Source organism: Pipra filicauda, unplaced genomic scaffold (genome assembly GCF_003945595.2).
Source record: "Pipra filicauda isolate LSUMZ 115617 unplaced genomic scaffold, ASM394559v2 scaffold413_size774581_pilon, whole genome shotgun sequence".
Lineage (NCBI taxonomy): Eukaryota > Metazoa > Chordata > Aves > Passeriformes > Pipridae > Pipra > Pipra filicauda.
Window position 1 is genome coordinate 690,759 of NW_024104547.1, and position 6,389 is coordinate 697,147.

General features: G+C 52.4%; 1 protein-coding gene across 3 annotated transcripts in view; it reads right to left on the reverse strand.

Annotated features, from left to right (window-relative positions):
- Positions 1 to 413, reverse strand: part of CTNNA1 (catenin alpha 1) — a 119,247-nt gene extending 118,834 nt beyond the window's left edge. For 2 of the 3 annotated variants that reach the window (XM_027745111.2, XM_027745114.2), the window contains exon 1: positions 314 to 413. The gene's annotated coding sequence lies outside the window, so the exon portion shown is untranslated. The remainder of the gene's footprint in view (positions 1 to 313) is intronic. The other variant, XM_027745112.2, reaches the window with a different exon arrangement.
- Between the last annotated feature and the right edge of the window lie 5,976 nt (positions 414 to 6,389).

Here is a 6,389-nt window from a genome sequence, read left to right on the forward strand (position 1 = left end):
CACCCGGGAAACGGCCCCCGGCGACCCCAAACCCGGCGGGTCCCCCCCGACCCCGGCCGGGCTCCCCCGGCCCCGCCCGGCGCGGCCTCCCCGCGCGGCCCAGCCCGGGCCCGGCTCAGCCCCACGGCCGGCGCGGCCCGCTCCGCTCCTCTCCCCTCATCTTCCCTCCTTCTCCCGCTCCGCTCCCGCCTCCCCCCCGCGTCCCTCCCGCGGCGCCGCGGCCACAGGGCCGGGCCCGCCCCGCCGCCCAAAAGTTTCCAAGTGCGAGAGCGGGGCGCGGAGGGGCCGCGCCGCGCGGCCCCGCCAACTTTACCGGGGCGCAGGAGGGTGGAGTGCGATGGGATGGGGTGGTCGCCGCCGCCCTGGCTCCGCTCCGGGCCCGTCCCCGGCCCCGCCGCTTTGTCCCGTCCCGCGAGGAAATGGGCTCTTCCGGCGCCTCCCCGCCCCGGCCCGGCCGCTCTTCCCGGCACCGCCCGCCGCGCCGCCCCCGCGCCCTCCGGCACCGCCCGCCCGCAGGTGAGGGTGGCGGGGCAGGCGGGGGCTCCTCGTCCCCGTGCGGGACCCCCTCACCTCCGGGCAGGAGCCCTCAGGAACCCCCTCACCTCCGGGCAGGAGCCCTCAGGAACCCCCTCACCCCCGTGCGGGACCCCTGAGGAGCCCCCCGGGCCGGAGCCCTCCCTCACTGCTCGGGCCGAGGCACAGCCTCCCCTCACACCCTCCACCGGACCCGGCCCCCCCCCCCAGCCCAGGCTCTCAGGCCGCCACTTTTGAGACAAAATCAACCAATTTGCGATCAAAACCTGGCTTTGTCCTCCTGAGGAGGTGCAGGGCACCAAAGGTCCCAGATGCTGTGATTTGAAGGAGATGGAGAAAAAGTTATAGCTGGATTCCTCTTGTGTTTGTGAATTGTTTTGTTTTGGAAACCTGAAACCTTCGTGAGGAGCTGCTGCTTTTAGGAAAAGCCTTATCTTCCTGCAAATGTCTCTAATAATAAGATTGCAGGTGAGAGGAAACCCCAGGGATGCAAGTGGGGCTAGCAGAGCCCCTCTCAGAAGAGGGGGCGGTTTTGGGAGCCTGACCTTGGCTCGCAGAAGCAGGTCTGCAGCGGGAGAGACTTGTCTTTTTATGCCCAAATTTGTTTCAAAGTTTTCTTTGAAAAGTCTCAGTGAGCCTCTTGTGAGAGAGCGATTGTTTTTACCCTACAACAAATTACTCTGGGACTTTCTGTGGTGTGTTTTGAGATGGTGTTTGATACAAATCTCTCTACAGAACTCACACTTATACTGGATTGTAAAGACAACTGAATAAATTTAACACATTTCGTGACTCATTTGCCAGCACTCCTGAGATACCCGAAACTACTCACTCCATCCTTTGTTATTAAGCAAAAAATAGGGAGACTGAGTAACCTACCAGGAAGGTTCATTCAAGGTCCCACGTTCATTCAAGGCACTAATTGAGCCTCGGGGGCTGGCCCCAGGTCAGTGGCACAGCACAGGTGGCCACACCATGGGCAGGACGGGGACTTTCCTCCAGGTACTGGTTCAATGGGATTTGCAGGGCCAGGTTTCCCACCTTTGCCATACTCCTGCAAGCCTTCCCTGCAGGAAGACAGTGTCCTGCAGTGATTTAAATTGCATTTTTCCTTCCTGCAGGTTTAATCCGAGAAAGGGATCCAAGACTAGGAAATAGACATAGTACTGTTTTCTTTTAATCCAGAAAGAAAATAGGGATCAAGAGCCCAGCCTTGTCAGTGAGTGAAGTTATCGAAAGAAAGTGAAATCTGTAATTATGATACTGACTGAGATACATGTTATTAAAAAAATATAGGGTCTTCAGTGCCTTAACAAACAAACTCTCCTCTGGAAACACAGAGAAAACAGATTTTTTTAAACTCTTTGTATTTCCTGCTTGTACCAAACTATTAATATTTGGTGTCAATTGCACCGGGGATTCAAACTACTCATTTCTGATCTGTAGCATACTCTCAGTAAAATTGAGTTTACACTTCAATAGCTTGCTTTCTTTCATAACTCCTTTTAATATCATGTCTTGGCCTCCTGTGGTGGCTTCCACATTCGGCAGTTCTGTGTGCCTCACATCCTTTCAGGACAAAATGTCAGATTCAAAAAAAAAAAAAAAATTCCCTTTTAAACCTACCGACTCAAAGGTAGAAGGCCTGGAGTTTGTGGAGAATCACACGTTCTGTACTGCACTGAAAAGCGAAGGGAAAAGTAGGAGATCAGCTGGCAGCTCTGCTGGTTCATGGAGTGAGTTAAAAGGCTCGGCAAACAAAAAACAAAATTATGTAAAAACAGAGCCAGCTAGGTTGAGATTGGACTTTGTCTCTTAATTAGCAGCTCTCTCTGAATCACGGCTCCGGGCTCTGTCAACAAGACTAAAATGCAGGGGGGTGTTCAGACAGGCACCCAGCAACAATAGCTCACACCTCCCATCCAATGCATGTCATTACCACAGCACCAGGCTGTGCCAGCAGCTTGAAATCTAATCCATTTTCTGAAATGAGTTAGAGGTTTTATGCTTGACCTCAGATCTTCCTATGGCAGTGTTTGTGGGTTTGTAATCCCATTTTCCTGGATTTTTTTTTTTTTTTTAGTGTTTCTCCCACCTCTTTTCTCTGGGTGAAAACCCAAGGTAAGGCAGGGGAGGACAGGGAGGCGGGGCGGCCGCAGCGATACTGCGGGAGGTTGTGTGCATAAAATCAGCAAAAGCTTTGGTCTCGGCTCCCTGAGGGCAATCCAAGGTGCAGCCCGGCAGAGCAGAGCAGGCAGTGACTGTGCACTGCCGGCAGCGTGGCCGAGTTACTCAGAAGTGTGCTCGGGGGCAATCCCTGCCAGGCGCACCCCAAGACACCCGTGTGGGCGCAGCCACCGCGGGGAAGCTGCCCTTCCACTGTTAAGTCCTGGGGTAGGTCTGTAGCAAGGAAGAGGCTTGTTTATGTAGCACCTGCTGTAAATATACCGTCTGCCAGTCCCAGCGTACACGGGGTCTAAATGATGTGCTTCAGCTGGAACTGCGTTTTCTATTTCTGTGACAACGTTGCTGACATGAAGCAGTTGCTCTGTGCATCCGTTTCTGCCCATTTCAAAATGTGTGTTTTTTCTTTGTGGTTTTATTTGTGGTGGGTTTTTTTTGTTTTTGTTTGGTGGTTTGTTTTTGGTTTTTTTTGGTTTTTTTTTGCAAAGAAAAGCAGTTTAGTTTTGTTATTTGTGAGAAGTGAAACAGGAGAGGTGCAAAGACAGGACTGCTGGGGAGGAGTTGGTAATGGGATTGAGAGAAATGAGAGAAGGAAGGAGATTAAAAGAATGAGGAAAATATGTACAGTATTGTAATGTGGGTTGAAGTCCTTGCTGGAGAGGCCAAAGGGGCAGCAGGAACCAAACAGAGAGAAGAAAAACCAGAAATACAATAAAGGAATCTGAGGGTTCAAATACCAGCTGTTGAGGCTGTCTGCAGGCTGATGTCAGGCTGTGCAGTGGGGACAGCCCCGGGGCAGCCGTGCTGTGCCACCAGCTGTGCTGACTGCAGAGCAGCACTCACAGGGTGCAGCCCTGTCGCCTCTTTGGTCCCTGCTCTCCCAGCCAGGGGCCAGGAGCAGGGCAGGGACCTCGCAGACAGTGAGCTTTGCTATGGGGGTCACCCCAAAATGCAGCTTCCCCTAAGGACTGGTGGCTCTGATGAAGTCAGCAATGTAACCCTCTAACTGAGGGTTTGGCACTTCACTTGTGCTGCGGCATCAAGTCCTGGGGGCTCCCCAGTATTTGTAGTGTTCCCATGCAGCTGGGAGGCATCACCATTCCTCTTCAGGGCTCAGATACATAAAGAACTAAGATTGTCTCCCAATATCCAGTCAGGAATCAACATCGGCACAGCCAGAAAGCAAATCCCAATGTCCTGGGGTGATGCATGCCTCAGGACTGCTGGAAATGGTGGTGGGTGGTGCTTTTGGGGGAACTGCAGCTCTGCCACCTGAGCTGTGCATGCAGCAGAAGGACTGAAATCCCCACCTCAGTGGAACAAACCCCAGTCAGCAGGAGAACAGATTTACCAGTACACCTGCACCTACACCTTCTGGTACTGCTGGCTGCCCAGGGATCAGGCCTTGCTGCTCCAATGCCAACTGGAGCTGCAGCCACAGTGCTCCCTGTGCCAGGGCTTTTGGCTGCTGTGCTCGCCATCACTGCCCACCTTCTCAAAGGAAAACTGTCTGCTAGAAACACGCCCTGGTTCATACTCAGGAAGCCACTGGATCCTAAGCAAAACCTCTCTCTTCCTGCACCATCAAATCCTCCTGGGACCTCCAGAAAGAGATGTGCAGAACCCCAGCATGACCACGAGCAGAGGGACTGCTGGCCCCCAGCAGCATCACCCCATGCACATACACTACAGCACAGGCATCCTGAAAAGCACAGGCAGAAGTTGTAATGAGGAGAAATTATGCAGTCCCAAAAGGCTCGGCATGAACTGGGTTCAGTGGTTGCTGTTCCGAGCCAGAGTAGTTTGCATTCACCTCCAGGTTCACACAGCCTTTGAGTAATAAACTGTCATAGCCCCAGAGAAGGGAACATTCAAAAAAGTGCCCCGAGGCAATGCATAGCAGAAGCCTGAGAATCCTCCTGCATGAGTCACTGACCTCCACACACTGCATCTATTTCAGCCTTTAATTAATAAGGTTTTACATTTCTATGGCACTTTCCATCTAGAAAGGTCCTAAAATGCTATGAAGACTAAGGGGTGTACAGCACCATTGAAACGTGGTTCCCAGGGAGGTGGGACTGTGCAGGGAAGGCAAGCTTAGCCAAGGGCACTGGGGAAAAAGGTTCTTCATTTTAAATGGAGCCTCTGTTACATCACTGAGTATTTCATATCTGTGGAGAACAGACAATAAGATTTTAGTTTCTAAGGCACTTCTTGAGTAAATAGGCCTTATAGGTTGCTTTCGTTATCCATGGGGGATGCAGTGCAAAACAAGTAGTGGGGGATTTTAATTTAGGGTGTTAAAGGACCACAACGTAAGCTACAAATTTAAACTATCCTTGGATCAAGGCTTTCCTCCCTCCAGATGAGTAAGTTATTCCCAAACAAAGCAGAAGCCAGTGGAGGAAACAAATCCCATGCTGACAGCACCTGACCCCGCACTTGGAACACTAAACTCCCTTGCATGCTCCCTGGAAGCTCAGTAGCATCGAATGAAGTAAAAGCAAAGCAAAAACCAGTCTAAAGCAAGGGGCAATGTAGAAAACCAGGAGGGAACAGTCCTCCTGTCCCGAGACTGACAGAGACTCTGAGGGGAATCATAGAATATGCTGAGTTGGAAGGGACCCATCAGGATCATCGAGTCCAACTCCTGGCCCTGCCCAGGACACCTCAACAATCCCACCCTGTCCCGGGGAGTGTTGCCCAAACCCTCCTGGAGCTCTGGCAGCCTTGGTGCTGTGCCCACTGTGCTGGGGAGCCTGGTCAGTGCCCAACCATCCTCGGGGGGAAAAGCCTTTTTCTAAGATCCAACCTAAACCTCCCCTGACACAGCTCCAGGCCATTTCCTCAACTCCTGTTTCTGGTCACAAGAGTGAAGAGATCAGTACCTGCCCTTCTGCTGCCCCTCGGGAGGATGTTGAAGACCCCAGTCAGGTCTGACCTCAATCTCCTCTTGTCCAGCTGAACACACCAAGTGCCCCCAGCTACTTCTTGTATGGCCCCTCCAGACCCTTCCCCATCCTTGGGCTGTCTTTTGAACACTCTTTAATGGCTCAGTGTCGAGTCCTGCCCCCAGGACTCGAAGTGAGGCCACCCCAGTGCAGAGCAGAGCGGGACAATCCCCCCCTTGCCTGGTCAGCGTTGCTTTGCCCGATGTCCCCCAGGACATGGTGGGCCATCCTGGCTGCCAGGGCACTGCTGAAACAGCACAAATCCCTTCATTTCTATTTCAAAAGAATAAACTGGTCGAATCGTTCTGCTCGGCTGACTTCCCTCAGCAGAGAAGCAGGGCCTGGCTTGCATGAGGGCAACTGAAATGACTGTCAGTCACAGCTGGCATCCCTCTTACTAAATACTTGGCCGAAGTAGGCTGGGAACACTTGACCACAAAGGGTTTTCAAAGGAATGTCAAAATTCTCTTTTTCTCAGTGTGATTCCAAACTATTTTTGTCTACCTCTTTCTGGAAGAGAGACACAGGCATTGCCACGACTAGTCGTAAACTTTCATTACTTCCCAAGGAGAAATTGCAGGGAAATTATAGGCTAGTGCACTGTTTTTTATGTCTCTTCTGCTCTGGGCATGTCAGCACTGCTGCATTCCAGTCTGCCCCCAACACATTCCTCCCTGCCGAGTCCTGTCCTCTCCTTTCCTGGTGATGGATAGCAATGAC